Source organism: Manacus vitellinus, unplaced genomic scaffold, assembly GCF_001715985.3.
Source record: "Manacus vitellinus isolate BGI_N305 unplaced genomic scaffold, ASM171598v3 scaffold_95_pilon, whole genome shotgun sequence".
Classification (NCBI taxonomy): Eukaryota; Metazoa; Chordata; class Aves; order Passeriformes; family Pipridae; genus Manacus; species Manacus vitellinus.
The window spans coordinates 1,017,736-1,034,549 of NW_021940896.1; the positions used below are offsets into that span (position 1 = coordinate 1,017,736).

At 44.2% G+C, this 16,814-nt stretch overlaps 1 long non-coding RNA gene across 3 annotated transcripts; it reads left to right on the forward strand.

The window, feature by feature from the left end:
- The first annotated feature begins 363 nt into the window (after positions 1 to 363).
- Positions 364 to 15,013, forward strand: LOC108642644. Of its 3 annotated transcripts, none has more exons than XR_003916390.1 (4): positions 364 to 434; positions 813 to 904; positions 4,379 to 4,416; positions 14,929 to 15,013. It is a non-coding gene; the product is annotated as an uncharacterized LOC108642644 (long non-coding RNA). The 3 variants fall into 3 exon arrangements; XR_003916389.1 differs by lacking the exon at positions 14,929 to 15,013 and adding an exon at positions 5,839 to 6,875; XR_003916388.1 differs by lacking the exon at positions 4,379 to 4,416 and having other exon boundaries at positions 14,929 to 15,009.
- The last annotated feature ends 1,801 nt before the right edge of the window (positions 15,014 to 16,814 follow it).

Genomic DNA, 16,814 nt, shown 5'->3' on the forward strand with positions numbered 1-16,814 from the left:
GCAGCTTTTCCAGGGCTCCTGTAACTGAGGAGTTTCCAGGTCCCCATTGATCATTCCTCTTCACACCATGTGTATAAAATAGCAATTGGGGGTTTCAGGAGTGTCATGTCTGCATGATGAGTCCATCAATTTTCCTTGGCTGCAGGTTTCCCTTCGGTGGCTGGGAAGTAAATGATGAGAAGCTGAAGGAGAAAGCCGTAAATTACTGGGCTCTGCCAACTCCAATATCCACAGCCTGACGGCTCCTGGGTTTGACAACAATCTGCTTGTCAGTCTCTCTTGCAAAATATTAACATGCTCAATTATCAGAGGTGTTAGTCAACTGTTAAATCTGAGGATTGAGCAGTCCAAAGGCCAGGGATGGGCAGGCCCATCTTCCCTTCCTGCTGTAAAGCCTCTGCTAAGGCTCAGGAGCTGCTTCTTCTCTGCCTGTGGTAAGAGTTTCTTCAGGGTTAACAGTATTTTTTGGGAAATTCCGTCTCCTTCTATGAGAAAAATGGAAAGCAGGGCACAAGTGTTGTTGCTGGATTCCCCTGGGTGCAGCCTGAATGTCTGGTCGTGGGAATGGGCTGTGCCCAGTGCTCCCCAAATTGGTCTCTTTGAGCAGGCAGAAAACAGATCCTGTACTTTAACAAAGCCCCAAAGTGGGAGGAAAAGCCAGATCACCTTCACTGAAGAGCATTTTAATAGCTAGTAACTCAGGTGTCTCCTAACAGACAGCCCAAAAACTCATCTTCCTCTGAAAGACCCTTTGGGAAAACCATCCCATTTGAGCTTGATTTTCTCTGTCTTCCTGTGCTTTTTCCCCTCAGATCTGTGACCTGGTGCTGGGATTTGGACCTGTTGCCTCCATCAGACAGGGAACAGTCTCTAAAGTTGGAGAGAAATTCCCAATGCAGTAAAGGTGGGTTGTTCGTTCTCCCACCTCACCCAAAAAATATGAATTTTAAGATCATTTTACTGTCAGTAATGGAGGGAATCCATTTAATTTAAGTTACAAGGCCTCTCAAAAATTCCTATGAATTCCTGTGGCTATAATAAGTCCTCCTGTAATAACATCTCTGGTTAAATAAGCACTGACCACTGGTTTAGAAAGCTCTGAGACACCTCTCATCCACTCATGTTGGCAAGTTTTTTACAGAGGAGGCATTGATCAATTATTACATTTAATTGTTTGTGTGGAATTTAAAAAGAAAGGTGTATTTTTAAGCTCACTACTTTGCCTCAGGCAATGATGATGAGCATTAGTCCGTCTCCTCACGCTGTAAATTAGGATGGGCTACTGCAGATAAGGGTGTTGTACTAAATATTAGAAACAGTCACCTGGAAACAAATAAAAGGGTGAGCAATAAGCACATGCAAATTTATCCCCCATTTCAAACGTGCTAGTAAATGCTGACTTTCATAGAGGGACTGTGGTGCAGGAGGAGGATGTTGGGCTTTGCAATTACAGTCCCAATCCATTCTCCAAAGATTAAAGTTTTACACAGTGGTTGTTCTGGGGAAATTCGCTGAATCCTAATATTTAAGATGAAAGCATAATGAAGGATGATTTTTTTTTTTTAAAGAATTGTCTGATAGGCTTGATTTGCTGGTTCTCACTGAAGCAAAACTTCCCTCTGACTTCAATTATCAGTAAATTATGTTGACCTCAATAAGGGTTTTTGCAGAACTGGACCTGTAGCATGAATAGGCTGTTCTGTGCAAAAAAAAAAGTGACTGCATGGAAATGGCATCTTCTTACTCATCAGTTCTGCCTCCCGAGGGCACACGAGCTGCTGCCTCTGCCTTTAATGACAAAAATGAGCTTTTGCTGCTCTTTCCTCCTGTGAGACCTTCAGAGCTGCTGGGACTGGGCTGAGAATTTGTGCAACAACGTGAGAGTCTGGGTGAGAACCACCCTGTAGGGCAGTGGTGTCCCCCTGGTGCTCCACACCCACAGGGGCGTGAGTCCCAATTTTGTCCCCAAAAAGGCTGTGAGCCCCAAGGTTGTCCCCAAACCCCTTTCCCCCCCATCACAATAAATCAACCATCATTTTCCCAGTGGGCTACTCCAGACTGAGAGCTTTAAACTCTCTCTGTTTGACATCCTCCTGATTTATTGCATTTGTAAAGGTGACCTTAAATATTTTAATGGTAATAATTCTTTCAAGGGCTTGAATCAGTAAATGTGCTGTGTTCATATTTTGGCATTATATACTGGAGGCAATTTAATCCATATAAGCAGTTTCAGTGATATTAACACTGTAGGTAAACTGATACTAAAGTTTAAATGTCAGAGAGAGTTTTCATATTACATCTAGTGCAAACAAAGCATTTTTTCTCCAACTACTGACGCATAAAATACCAGGAGATAGTAAAGACAGAGAGTGCCAATGAATCTGAAATAAACAGGAGGTGAAATTTATAGTATTTTCAAATATGTGCCCTATCCAAGGACTGCTGCAGCTGCACAGATCTATAAAATTAGAGATAAGAGGAAAACCTTGTAGTGCTCCACAATAAATGCACCTCCACCAGGGTATCTATCTGGATTTCTGTAACTCCTTGGAGATTTACTGTTTCCCCTTGGATTTATTACCCACTGTGCATACCATGGATGGTATCTTACATTCTCTCCATTGGCCTGTTCATTATTTAGTGACAGGTCCCAGTTATAATCCCTGTGCAGGGAGGTGCCATCACCTGGCCACCCCCTCGTAGGAGCAGAGAAGCTCTGGGAGGATCCCACCAATATTTATCCAGCGATGCTCTAGGACCTGTGGATTCAGGCAGGTTTCCATCCTCTGGCCCCAAAGCTCTGGGTGGCTTCTCACACTCCGTGGCAGGCCAAGACTTTGCCTTATTGGGGACAAAAAAAGCAAGGATTGGGTAAAAGGATGAGTCTTTTATGGTTTCCAGCTTGCAGTGTTGGATAAATGATGGGATGATGATGGACTGGGTGGGATAAATGATGCCTGAGGCTCTCCAGAGCCACTGGTCCTGGGAAGGTGCACCTGAGCCCACCAGGAGCTCAGTGGCACCAGCTCATAAAACCTGTGCCATATGGTCAGGAGGTTTATTGTCCATGTGCTGCTGCTGCAACCCCACAAAGCACCAGGGATAATGTGTGTGGAAACACGGGCTGCTTGTTTGGGTGTTTTCCTGCTAAGTAACCTGAGCTGCTCTGAAATGTCCTGCTGGCACCACTGGGCAAGAAAAGGGGCAGTTGTAGGGAGCAACTCACTAAAAATAAGTAAAGCCAACCTTGAGTGACATGTAGGAAGTCACAGGAGGGGGAAGCACAGGTGCTGTCACAGGGGAAGGGAGTGAGCACCAAGAAACAAAATTTATGAGCTAACGATGCTCCTTTTTCTAAGGATTTTTTGCTTGTTTTAAACCCTCTGAAGCTGTGGTGACCATGGCTCCTGGGTATGTCCATCACTGTCACTTAGGTACATGGGATGGGGTAGTGGAATTGGCAGTGCCCCTTTATCCCAAGGAATTTTGGAGGTGCCTCAGACAATTTTAGACAAATCCTGCTCCTGGGATGGTAAAAAAGGTCCTCAGCCTTCATCCTTCCCTGGCTCCCAGAGCTCCCAAACTAAGCCCTGCTAGACCTTGATGAGATGTCCCAGACCAAACCAAGAAGAGCTCAAGACCCCATGGGAGGAAGGGACAGCCTCTGTCAGGAGCAGTTTCTGTAATTATTCACAGAACTCCCCCACAAATAACATGTGCCCAGCAGTGTCTTTGCATCAAGGTGAACGTTTTGCATTCCAGGCTGCAGGAATCAGCTGGAATGGTGCTTCTTCCGTGGCCTTTTTGGCCACGACCTGAGCACAGCCTGCAAACTCCAAAACCTTTAAAACTGGAGAGAAAACGAACGTGCTCAAAAGCTTGTTGTGAATTTCCATCTTCTGCTGAAACAGAGCCAAGATCATTAATTCATATTCAGATCTCTAATCAATATTTCGAGAAAATCAAAGTGTAAAGCTCAACCTGTATAATGGTGTTTCTGTCTTCATCCTGATTGCACTTAATTTCATCAGGGTCACACTGAAGAGCTCAGCCTTGTTTAATTCTAAACTCCAATGACAGTCAGAGGAACGTTTTTAGCTGTGGCTCTGCGGGATTTTTTTTTTAGTCAAAAGCAATTAAAAGGCTTTCTTTGGCCTCCTTAATTTGGCAAACTAAATAAGGTGTTCTCGTGGCTTGTTTCTCCACAGAAGATTCTATCACTGTGTTTAAAACCATTTATGGAATGACTTGTGAGAACTGCTGCCACCTCGATAGATGATACACCAATAAATTAAAGGCACATAAAATGATGGATTCTGATAGAATTAAGAGGATATAAATTAATTGGAGACTTTATTGCTGTTTCTGTTTTGAACAGGGTACTATGGCAGTGCATTCTGGCAACAGGCTGGAAAGGTAAATTAATCTTTATGCATCATCATCAAGCAGTGTAAACATGGCCAAACTTAATTAGGACATAATAGGTTGGTAAGTGTCTGCCCCTCAGAGGTGAGATTGCTCTCAGAGTTTGCTGCTGCTCGATTGCCTCAGGAATTAGGATATGCTTTGAGAGCAGGGGGAGGACTCCCCTGCCAGCACAACTCTGCAGAGCAGAAAGCATCTCTCATTATGGAAATTATCATAGATGTTGTATGAAAGGGAGGAAAAAATCATTCTAGAGCCATGGTAAAAGTCCACTGCAGAACCCCAAGGAGGCCACTTGCACCCACCTTGATAATCACAATAAAACAGAAGGAAATACACAAAATGTTAAGTTCCAAACTTTATTTGGTCACTAACATCGTTGCAGAGGGGTTCTGTGTGCTTTAATTTCTATTTCAGTTTTTCAATTCACTTTTTAATTCCCTCTTTGCTCATTTTTTACATGTTTTCCTCATTGTTTCCACCACCTAAAACTAAACCAGTTTAATCCACCTATACCTCAAAGTCAGATTCCATCCCTGCATCTTGCTTTTGCATTTCCACTCCTTGATAATAGCTTTTGCTACCAGCCCAGTTTAAAGTCTTAATTTTGTCTAATTCCTCTAAATGCACAATGATTCTTCAACTGGAAAGGAAAGAGAGGAGCTCGGAATGATCCATATGTTGAAGTACTGTATTTTCATCATTTAAATGATGAACTTCCCATCAAATATCCACAAATGTACATTCATGACTCCCATCCAATGATCTATTGGCCGGAGGCACATACATTGTTTTAATTTATTTTGGAGGAAAGGTGCTTTCCTGCCGAGTTTGGATAAGCTTTCTCTGTACCAAACAGATGTTCAATAAAAGAGACTTTACTGAATATGACATATAAACACAGGGAAAGAGAAGGAAGGAAGGAAGGAAGGAAAACTACAGGCTGTGTGGATTGCTGGTTCATCAAACAACAGGCCACAGTTTTAATCAGGACCCTGATGTCTTGGAAGAAGGTAATGTTGGCACGTTGCCGGTGGTGGAATTCACTTTGGTGAACCCACTGAGAGATCACAAAGTCTCCCAGTCCTCTGATGGATGTAAACAGTTTCTCCCATCACGGAAAAAACACCTGGAAAACTTTAATTGCGTGGTCTGGGAGAATTACAGGGGTTGGTTTGGAGGTGGCACGTGAGGGTTTCTTCCCCACCACCCAGTTTTGCTTTAGGAAATAAAAAGGGTTTCTTTAAACACCCAAGTCTTGCATCTATTCAGGCTCTTCCTATTTGGAGAGAGGTGCTATTTAAGGAGGCATTGAGGAGCACAAAGCCAGCCTGATTCATCGGGAGATCAAAGAGGGAATGCTGCCTTTGAGATAAAGATGGCTCTGCTTTGAAAGGCTTCTCCTTTGTTCAGGAGCTGCCGCGGGATGTCCACCCACCCTGAGTGGGAACCTCCTCCTGAGGGACACACAGGGGGAAAAAAGCACCTCCTCTGCCTGCTCCAGGTGAGCTGAACCTCGGGGGCGAAGTGGAAATTTTGGATGTTTCCATCAAAGTGAGACTTCGTGCCCGACCTTCTCCAGACCTTCCCGGCTTCCCGGCCAGATCCCAGCAGGGCAGCACAACGGAGTCCACGATGTGCTCCCACCTCTTGGCAGATAAGCACACTCAAAGCTGCACCTTTTCAATTTTAAGACCCCACTGAAAACCTTCTTATTTGCAAGATGTGAATCCCAATGGTGATTTTCTAAGGAAGGCGAATTAACATTTTCCACCCACTGTGCTTGCCCAGGGACAGCTCGTCACCAGTTTGTCCTCACTCTGCCTTCCAGTACTGATGTGTCAACGTGGGGAAAACTTGGAGTATTTCAATACTTCTGGGATCATTTTGGTAAAATCTGATGGTATTGAAGGCAATGGGGAAGCAATAATGTCCCTGTCATAATAATAATTTATATCCCAGTCCTCAGTGTGAGCCACTGACCACTCAGAACCAAGTGTGAATAAACAGGAGTCTCCAGTATGACCCTGTGTAGATTTACTGAATCGTTACTACATGTAAGTATCCACAAGCAGGAGCACCAGCTCTCCAACGCCAGCTGATGAATTCAAACATGAACTGAAGTTTTAAAAACACTGAAGCCTGGGCAGTGTTTTTAACAAGATGGATTGGCAGTTTTAATAATTCCCAGATCCCAAACACATATGAAAAGAGCCCTTGATGAGAAAGGTCTGATTACAAATAACCTGCAGAGAGATGAAAGTTCGTTTTTAATATCTGTTTTTTTAAGTCCGCTTTAGACTTTCAAGAGGCTTCAAAAGAAGGCAAAGACTAGAAAACAGTTTGATTTAATACTGTTAGATGTGTGAAATAAAATGCTGGACAATAAGAGATGTAAAACAAGCAACAAGTGCAAGTGACTTAAATCAAATTAAAGAGCTAATTGAAAATAATGGAATTAAAACCTTTTTTGGTTGTTTTTATTCATCTGGTTTTCAGCACTGTTTGCAACAGCATTTTTTTTTTTTTTTATCTTCTTTACTTTGAAGAACAAACTTTCTCTGCCATGAAAGACAATGATTTTAATCAGGATCTGAAATGTCATTCCATGGGCTGGAGATGGTAAATGCCAGGCAGGAAGAGAAGCACCATCAACACAAACCAGCAGGGCAACCACAGAGCTGTGTGGCCTTTGTCTGTGGAGCTTTCTGATACAACACCATGATACTGAGGTGCTTTAGCTCCCTTTATACTGATCCTCAGCAACACTTCTTTGCTTTCATTCTCTGTATAAAGGAGTTCTCTTTTTCTCTGCTGTGGCACACTCACAGCTCCCACTGAGCCAGTCTCTGACTCCAGGGAGTAGCCACGAGGTATCCACTGGTATCATGTTGTTATGAGGACAGTTTTTGTCTAGATCACCCAACATGGAGCCAGCTTTTTGTTTTGTTTCATTTTTTAGATGGACTTCAGGGCGTGTGAAGAGAAATGGGTTTGGCATTGGATTACTTAGGTGGGGTTTTTTACCTGATGTCAAAGGAGTGACTGCTCTGCAGTGGGATTGGTGTGACTGCAGACCTGCCTGTGCTCCAGGGTGTTCCTGGTGTGTGGGAGACCAGGTGTCCCAGCAGAAACATGAGTGTCCCTGTGGCTCTTCCCTGTCCCACTTCTGTCCCCCTGCCCAGTGCCACTGCAGTGCCAGGTTTTCTCCTGGCTCTCCTCTGTCCATTCCCAAGCCTTGTCCTCGTCCTCCAGCTGGTTTTGAGCTCCAGGGCAGGGATGGCTCAGCATTTGCCCACAGGGGTTGTGAATGCCAGAAGCCTTCAGGGCTCAGAAAAATCCTGTTGAGTGGAATTGATGATTTAAAGGGTCTTGGCCAAATGAAAGGATAATTCTCTGACTGCAAAGTGCACCTGCAGGGAGATGTTACCAACAGACCTTGGATGAGGCTTGGCTTCACAGGGTAAAATTCAATCTGAGCCCACCAACCTGTTAAAAGCATTTTGTACAGAGAATTCCAGCATAAATCCCTGTCATCAGTGGTCAGAAAGTTCCCTCCTTTTTTTTTGACTGGAAGCTCCCAGAAATAACTTCCCTATGGGCTTCAAAGACGGGCAGCATGGTGGGTTCAGCTGATTTAGAGGTTATTTTTGCTTTATTCCATCCTGCACACAAGCAAACAAGGCTGGGAGCAACCTGGTCTAGTGGAAGGTGTCCCTGCTCATGGCAAGAGGTGGAATGAGATGATATTCAAGGTCCCTTCCAACCCAAACCACTGAAGGATTCTGTGATTAACTGTGCTGCCTTTCTCATGGGCAGCTTAATTTTAAGTCTTCCAGAAGAACAAGGGAAAAACCAACTGAGACAACATGAGGACAATTCCCCTGCTTGTGGGAATGGTATTTTTAAATGGAATTATTCCCCCTATGTGCTGCTGTGCTGCCTCCTCATTAGAGGGAGAGGAGAAGTGGGTGTGCTCAGTCCTGAGCTCTCATGATATGAGTAAAGAAATCACTCCTGGTGCTAAAAACCAAACTGACACTGCCCCTCAAGTTTGGTGAAATATCCAATCAGTCTCAGTGAGCTTTTGAGGGAAAAGGAATAAATAAAATAACACACACACACACACAAAAAAAAAAAAAAGGGGAAAAAAAAGAAGAGAGAAAACCCACCAACCCCAGTGTGTTCCCATAATGAAGGGTCTAAAAATGCCCCACTCATTGATGCAAAATTACAGTTATTGTTTATCCTCCTTCTACTTCACACAGCTTTATACAATACACACCACGAAAATACAAGCAAACAACCGACACATTAGTTAAGAGACCTTCCATTTTACTTTGGCAGTTCACGATAATGGAATTTAATTGTGGAAAAAGCTGAATAATTTTAGCTGAATGTCATTTGGTTCATTCAAACTGGGAATCAGGGACATTTTTAACAAAGGTTTTCAAACTTCTTTTGAAATCAGGAAGCTGCTGTGCACAGATAAGGGGAGAGGTTTGAGGATTCTCTATCAGAAATTTCAAGGTTTTTTCCATCTGCTTTTTCACATTAACTGGTAATTATCCAGAAAGGCACATAATAGTGCAGAAATGACAGAAGCTGACAAAGGTTTTCCTAAGATATGTAAATTGTCAGTGATAGGCAAGGTGCAACAGAAAGCCTTTCTACAGCACAATTATTTATGCCAGTTCCATTTGCTTTTAGGTAGCGCTGATGGTTCCCCGGCACCACCGCCTTTATCACAGGCCCTGCACATTCCTCACCACCAGCACGCAGGGAAGTGGCAAAATCCGGGCTTGGAGCTTGGTGGTCTCTTCCAACACCTCTATTTTCCATTAAGTGCACACACGGGGGCCTGTGGAGACATTTCTGAGGAGCCTCATGTTTGTTATAACCTCCCCCTGCTTAAGTAAATAGGTGGGAAATAGGGAACTTCCCACTGGAACAGCTTCCATGTGTTAGTTCTGGGTGGTTTAGGAGTCCACCTTCCCCACAGCAGTGCTATTTGAGGGAGGAGGTGTTATAACACTCTGAGGTTCATTAGCCCTCTCTGCTAATTGCCTAATTTCAGCAAAGAGGTGAACCCCTTGAAGATGCTCAAATTCCCTTCCCCCAGCTCTCACTGCCCAGTGTGTCTCTTCCTGGGGGTGGGAATGGTGGGTGCTGGGACAACCACTCCATCTGCTTTTAAAAACTCAGTCTGGGAACACAGAGCCATGGAATAGTTTGAGTTGGAAGGGACTTTTTAAAGGTCATCTCGTCCAACTCCCCTGCAATGGGCAGGGATGGCCAAATCGGGGTATTCTTACTTTACATTCCTTGAGGGAGAGAAGATCCTCTCTCCCTAAATTGCCTAGGCAGTTTTAGGAATTATTACCCATAGGAGTGCATGACATGTCCCTGCAGGTCACCAGGGTGGGCTCCAGGTCTTGAACAGGGTTTTACACAGGTATTTTCAGTCTCTGCTGTACAGGCAGACAGACTGAGGTTGATAAATGCCTCCCTTCCATAGGAGAGGTCGGGTTGGCCTTCTGAGTCCTTCTGGGAAGTTAATTCATGTTTAAGTAAAGAGAGAGGGGCTGTGCAAGGGAGAAATTCCTGCCTGACCTCCCCCTCCACAATTCAGCTCATACAGGAATCACAGGTTTTAATTAACCTTTTCTGAGAATAGGACTTCATATGTAACTACATATGTAATGAGAGGTTACAAGATCTTTAATGGATGGAAGGACTTTACCTATCAGTCCCTGATGGAGTGGCACCAGAGGTATTATGGTGGGATAATTACTCTCCATCCCCACGTGAGTGATGTTAAGTTGCCCTGATGGGAGGTGTTTCCATGTGTGTCTGGGGGGGTGGAATTAATTTCCTTTATGGTAATATTAACTTAATGGGTGCTGAGAGAAAGTAAACAAGATGCAACACAGCAGAGTTATAGAGAAAAAAAACCAAGATTGCATTTGAAAGTCAATGGGGTTTGCTGTTTTCTGTAAGGACCTTGTCTTCTATCTGGAGCTTTGTCTTCCCAAATCAGGGAGGTCAAACCCCTGTGAAAGGCTTTGGGGTGGATGGAGGGGAAGGATTTGCCCCACCAGATCCATTGAGGCTGTAGTTGCTGCCTGAGGAGGGTCTGTCCCTGCAGGAACCAGTCTGGGGTGGGGGGGTGTCACTTGTTTTCTTGATTTTATTTCATTTTTTTAAGATAGATTTTCTTTTGGGTGCTTTTACACCATAAAGAATCAACAAAGACTTTCAAGAACTGCTTTACTTGGTCAGAGTTTAACCTCATCAGGAGGTGAAGCTCAGGGGCTTTGGGTGGAACATCCCAACAGCTGATTTACGGAATCTTCAGCCCAAAAATGGCTCCTGTGCTTGTGTCCCTTTTGTCCCCATTCCTGTTAACTCCCAGGACTCCTTCCTTTCTCTGAGCAGCCCCCTGGTAAAACCAGCAGCTCCAGCTGCTGACACTGGACTGTAGCTCCACTGACACTGGAAAAGCCAAAACATGAATGGAATAAGTTTGGGTTTTTTAAACAGAAGTTGATGTATTATTAATTGCAAGAGGAGACCCCAACTGAGCCCCGGGGGAGACTCCAGGACAAGCTGAGATGGGGGACCAGAGCCCAAGCCCAGCCGGAAATGCATTTTGGGAATGTGCAGGTTAAATTAGGTGCCTGGGCCACCAAAGTCATGCTGGTATTTATACAGAGCATTCAGAATATTAAAAAACTGCCTGAGTGTTAATTATGTCCTTAAACTTTCTGGATTTGCTTTGGGTTTAGTTTTTTAGGTTGTTTTTTTTCCCTAAATAAAGTTAAAATTAAATCAAAGCTTACCAGGCCTGTGAAGATGGTCCTAAGTGGTGTGTGCACAGCAGAGCTGAGGACTTTGGAACTGTCATGCATAGACACTGTTAGAGCTGGCAAAAGGACTTTGGAAAGGCACTTAAGGACAGAAACCCTGAGGATGCTCAATTAATAATCCCAGGAATGATGCTGTGAATGTGACTTTGCCCTTGTTACACATTTCTGCTCCTCCTTGTAGTGACATTTTGGTCACTGTGGCACTACCAGGGACACTCCTGAGCAGAGAAGGTGCTGCCAGCCCCCAGCCCTGTGTCCTGCCCTGAAAACAAGTCCTGAAAGAAGTTTCTAAGCCTCAAACTACCAGAAAAAGCCTGAAAATAAACAATAGAGGAGCATCTGCCTGAGTTTGCTGCCAGTCCAGAGCCTGGTCCCCCCTCCATGAGCCTCCCATGAACAGGGAAAAACATCATCACAACTCCTGTGAGTAGTTGTACTTCCCCAGCAGAGGTTAAATTTTGGCCATTAAATCATTCCAGCAAGATACTCACCACCAGTCTCCAGCCAGAGAATTATTTACTAAAGCTATTCAGCAAATAATTGGGAATAATGAATCCATCAAAGGAAACTGTGTAGTGAAAAAAAGAGGTGAAATGCACTGGAGGAATTATTCACTTCAACTGATTCACTCAGCCCTGTGAGCAAAGAGCTGAAACAATGGAAGGAGAGAAGGAAAGAGAAAATAGTGAAGATGCTTTAAAATGTGATGTTTTGACTGCCCAAAACCTTCCAGCTTCTGTGATGCCAGAGCTCCCCAGTGTCACACCCAGTGTTCTGGGGGCAAAGGGGTGGAAATCAGAGCAGGGAAATGTGAGAATCTAAAACCACAGAAATTACCAGAAAGAATCATCTTGATTATCTGTTATTGTTGGTTTGGGTTTTGTTTTTCTGTAGCCTCTTGTTAGACTTTGAAAGAAGAAAAGGGGGAAAAAAATATTAAACGTATTTCAGAGTAATTGAACTGTGTTCACATTAACTTACACTAAAATTATTTTTAATTAAATGAACTTCCCCTGTTTGTAGCTGGAAGGTACTTGTGTGAGATAAAAAACTCCATTCTAATAACGCTGAGACTCACCACCACTTAATTAGCATCACAACTCAAGGCAGGAGGATGAGCAGGGAGGTGGGTCTGTGCTGCTGGGTGGGATTTTGGGCAGGGAAGGTCCCTCCTCCAGCTGCCCCATCCCAGAGCCCACCCGGCCCCTCCAGGGACACCGGGAGGGGAAATCACGCCTCGTATTTGACACAGTTTGTGGCAAAAGCAATTATAATTAACATTATATTAAATATTAAGTCAAGATCATAAAATGTTGATTGGTACTGATTAGCTGTGTAATCCATAATTAGAAATCACTGCACCCTTCAGCAGGTACTGTAGTGCCTCACTCATGATTTCACTGCTAAATTAAGCCAGTGATTCAGCTTTTGCCCTGAGTTTTACTTTTGCATTTAATTTAGGGCAGAAGCACATTCAGGCAAAGAAAGGCACAAGATCTGTTCCTGCTGAGGCTGTTCCCAAACTCTCCATCCTGAGGGCTCCTCACCCTTTATCCACCCACGGGTAGGCAGTGGCCAAATTGCCCTTGACCATCCCCAGCCCTGCTTTGGTTGTGTCTAAAAGACAAAGGAAGAAGCACTGGAACAAACTGCCTGGGGAAGTGGTGGAGTCAGCATTCCTGGAGGGGTTTAGAGGATGTGTAGAGGAACAGACTGTGCCTGGGGAAGTGGTGGAGTCCCCATCCCTGGAGGGATTTAACAGCTGTGTGGATGTGGCACGTGGGGACATGGGTTAGTGGTGGCCTTGCAGTGCTGGGGGATGGTTGTCCTCGATCTCAGAAGGTTTTTCCAACCTTTATGATTCCATGACTTGATGATCCCATGAAAAATTCCCTGTGTATTTACTCAAAAAAGCTTGAGGTGAGTCTATCTGTGCCCTCCTGGCTGTGCCCAAGCCAAGCAGACAAACCACCATTAGGCAGCCCCAAGATAAGGATTTATTTCCTGCACAAGCTAGGACACCTCAGCAAGGAGGGATCAGGAGAAGATTCTTTATTCTGAATTGATTTTGGAAGACCAAACCTGCCTGTATATTGTTCATTAATGGGGTGGAAACACCGACCCTTTGGTCAAACAGCTCCGAGAGGTTGGTGGCTCTGGGCTGGAGAGCTGCTTCAGGAGGGGGGATTATTTAGGATGACTATATATTGAATATGTGAATTTATTAAGGTTTGCTGCAGCAGCCCTGCTTTCCCCTAATTTTATGGGTCCATTTATCATGGATATCCATTTGTAATGGATAATGTCATCATTGCACACTGAGAGACACTCAAGTTTTGTTAAAGTAAGGAACGAAATCCCCTCACCACCAGGTTTTATGTCTTTGCTGCTAATTTCGGTTGCCGAGACCCAGCTGTGATTTTCCACAGTATATCTTGGATAAAAATAATAAAGTCTGGGGGATGAAATTCCAAGCCTATGGCAGCCTGGCTGTACCTCCTGGAACTCCAGCAGCCTCCTTGCAGCACTGCAGATGAGCTGGTCCAGAGGGACCTTCAGAGGCTGCGCTGGGCACGCGCTGGCAAACCCTGGGCTAGAGGCAGAAAGCACAGGCAGAATTTCTTCTTTTCCAAAGGCACTTTGGAGTCCTAGGGAAGAAATCTTTTCATCCCTGCTGCAACTGGAGCAGGCTGTGTTATCTTTTGCTCTGATTACCATTGCCTGGGAGAGGGGATGAGGTGCTGGGCCGAGCCCGACGATCCCAATCAATTAAATCAATGAGGCCGTGACGCTCTGCAGATTCTCCCTAACCAAGGGTTTGGCCTAAAAGGCAGCACACACAGCGTTGGGAGGGCACATGGAATCACAGATAACGTGGCTGCTGGGCAGGCTGAGGAAAACAGGGAAGCTGTGCTGAGAGGATCCACATTTCCCTGCGATGGGCACCGTGGGATGCGGCCCTGGAGGGGCTCAGGGAAGCACTGCCCCCTGTGATGCTCACACACTTTTAATTATTCTTATGATTATATTAAAGGCTATATTTTTATGGAAATGATGGGTTCAAGATTGCATAGCTCATCTTCTTTTAAGAGCTGCTTTTGGCTATTCCAGGGAAACCACTATGTTCTCCCCTGCTGCCCTACCTGAGCTCCTTGAGCAGAGATCTTTACCTGTCCCACTACAAAGCATCCACACCCCTCTCACTTCCTTCCCTTGGGCATCCAACAACCTGAAAACACAAGAAAGCACCAGAAAAATGCTCTCAAACCTTGGAGTGTGTTCTTTGCTGTTGATAGTCGAGGGACTACCTCTGAGCAAGCAGCTAAATAAATACATTTAAAAATTTAAGCAGATTCTCATGCCATGACCAGTAAAAGCAAGGTATTTCTACTCTTTCAGCACATTGATTTGAAAAACAAATAGTAAAAAAATAAAAGCAGAATGTCTTCCCTATATCTCACCCTTCCCTGGGCAGCAGGGAGTTGTTTCTCTGGGCACAGGGCATAAAACTGCATTTGCATCAGCCCTCATCTCCTGCCTGTGATGTACAGCAAATCCCTCCATCCAGCAGCCAGCCTTTGGCTCCTGGAATACTAAAAATGTCGATTTTTTTTTTTTTTTTTTTTGCCTGCAGAACCAATGCATTAACTCAGAGAAGGGGCAGCAGAAGGAAAGCCTGGAGCCACTGCCCACCCTGCAACTGGAAAAGGGTTTGAGCAGCAGAGATGCAAGAGAAAGAAAAAACACACCTCTCTCAGATGGCTGCAAAGAGAAGGTCTCTGCAGTCACTTCTCAAACACTGAAGATATTCTCATTTAAAAATATCCACTTAAAGGCAGGTTTAATCTCCAAATGGCATTTTCCACTTTAAAAAAAAAAAAAAAATCACATACACACACGCACAAAAACCTTCAAAAAAAACCCTCTCCTTCATTTTTTTTCCCCCAATTAAATTAATTTAAAATGAGTGGAAAATGCTTTATGCCCTAAGAGCCTGAAACCTCTGGTGTCAGCTGAAACTGGCACTTCTGCTCTCAGCTCCAGCCCTCCCTGCAGGCACCTCTGCTTTGAAGCCTTTGAAGTGTTTGTGGCACAGGAAGAGCCTCTCCTCAGAGAACACCCCTCATTTTATATATATTTAATGTGCAAAGTGTGTGTGAGTGTGTTTGTGTTCCTACAACGTGGATTTTCACCAGGCAGATGGGAAAATGGAGAAGAAATCTTGACTTGCAGGACAAAATTCAAGTAAAAATCACTGTCTTGTTGAGAGATCTTTGAGATCTTCCAGCCTTCATCCATGAGGTTATTTCAGCATCCTCCTGAGGATGCAGTTGAAATGATCTGCTGGCCTTCAGAGGGACCAAAACAGTTCTTTTAGTGCCTGTAGGACCTGCTCTCACCTCTCCCAGCATCAGGATTCCCTTTTAAAGGAATTTCCTTAGAAAAATGCCATCAAAGAACACCATGGAAATGCCACCATGGAAACACCAGGAGCAAAGTAGCTGAGGGTGCCTGTTCTGGCTGGGAGCTGCAGGGCAGCTGGAATAACCCCCCTGAGCTTATTTTGGGGATGTGAGGCAAGAGAAATGCAATAAATTTGATTGATGGTTGGATTTGGGGGTTAATTATTTGACTCACAACGTAAGGACCTCGCTTGTGGAAACGAGGTGTGATGTGGGAGGCAGCACCTGAGGTGGGCTGATGCAAAGTCTCCACCTCAACACCCAGCAGGACCAATTTTGAGGGTGATTTTGTCTAAATTGTTACATTTCCCTTGTTTTTTTGGCAGGGAAATATTTAGAATCGATGCCCCTATTTCAGAACATGTTTATTCACAGTGCCCTGCGATTATTCCAGCCTGTAACCAGTGAAGTTTAGTCAGTAATAAAATCTTAAATCAGCCAGTTCAGCCAATGTTCTTTGAGCCCTGAATGCTTTGGTGAACCTCTTCTCCCCCTGACTGGTTTTTAAATAGAAGAAAACCCCAAAAGTTTCTTACAACATCTCAAATGGAAAAACAATCATGTTCTGTGACTCTACAGAACTGTTTCTGAGGACATGTGATATGTTTTGCCAGGGAAATGTCCCTGCCCCTGTTCTAGGGGTGACTCTTTCTGCTCAACATTTGTTGCTTCTTTTAATGTAAACACAGGGAAACACTGGATAATGGATAGGGAAAATAAATAGACAGGGAATATAGAATTAACCCTGTGTTTTTCACATGCTTGCCCTTCATGCCACTTTATTTTTAATTTTTCTGGCTTTTCTGAAGCCATCCTTGAGTCAGCCAAGGCCAGGTGAGACTTTTTCCTTCTCTACTGATCCTGAACCTTATAAAGCTTCAATTTACTCTTCCATAACCAAACGTTTAGTACCTACCAGGTGGGTTAATTAAAGTGCATTTTTTACAGCTCTGATAATAATCACTACTACAGCACCACAGCAGTGGCTGTAGACTGTTTTTTCATTTGATATTTCTTTTTAACAGTGGTCACACTGTTTAACCCACTGGTTCTTTCG